The sequence below is a fragment of the Octopus bimaculoides genome, chromosome 7, assembly GCF_001194135.2.
Source record: "Octopus bimaculoides isolate UCB-OBI-ISO-001 chromosome 7, ASM119413v2, whole genome shotgun sequence".
Classification (NCBI taxonomy): Eukaryota; Metazoa; Mollusca; class Cephalopoda; order Octopoda; family Octopodidae; genus Octopus; species Octopus bimaculoides.
Genome location: NC_068987.1, coordinates 22,350,403 through 22,351,268, shown reverse-complemented (window position 1 = coordinate 22,351,268; position 866 = coordinate 22,350,403).

Here is an 866-nt window from a genome sequence, read left to right as displayed (position 1 = left end):
GTAAAAAATAATAATAATAATGATAATAATAATAATAATAATAATAATAATAATAATAATAATAATAATAATGCAGTACCAAGCAGTGGCTCTCATCGCTTCTGATCTTAATTGATTGGAAGTGTTATCATGTACATTGGTTTGTCTTGGTATAAAAGATGGGCTACAGCAAATATTCTGCTCAGATTTGCTTGACCTTAACCAGTTGAGCACGACCCTTAGTGCCTGACATGTGCAGCTCTGATCACGAGCAGAAATAGTAGGGGAGCATCATAGCCATGTGTTGAGAGGAGTTCTTTGGAGTTTGAATAATTCACCTCTGGAAATCACGGCCTACTAAAAGCAAAGACGTGGTATGAGAAAACCCCAGAAGGAGTCACCGAGAATGAGAATTGCAAAATCCTGTGGGATGCAGTGATTCAGTGCGATCACCTGACCAGATATCGAAAACCGGACATTGTTGAGGTGAATAAAAAAGAAAGGACATGCATGATAATCGACATAGCATGTCCCGATGACAACAGGATCAATGAGAAGGAAGAAGAAAAAATAAACAACTATGACGATTTGAAGTGGGGAAATACGAAGGTTGTGGTCAATGAGGAGAGTAGACGTGATACCAACAGTAATTGGTGCACTTGGAAGTATCAGCACTCAACTATCAACATGGCTGAAAAATATCGGTGCAAGAACTGCAAGAACTCTTTGAAGGGTCCTTAAAGCATGACAAGTAATCAAGTGTCACCTTAGTCTGCTGGCTGTGGACAGCTGACACTTACCCAGCAAAATAAGTTGTGAGTTTTCATCACAACAACAGCAACAATAATAATAATAATAATCATAATAATAATAATTATTATTATAAT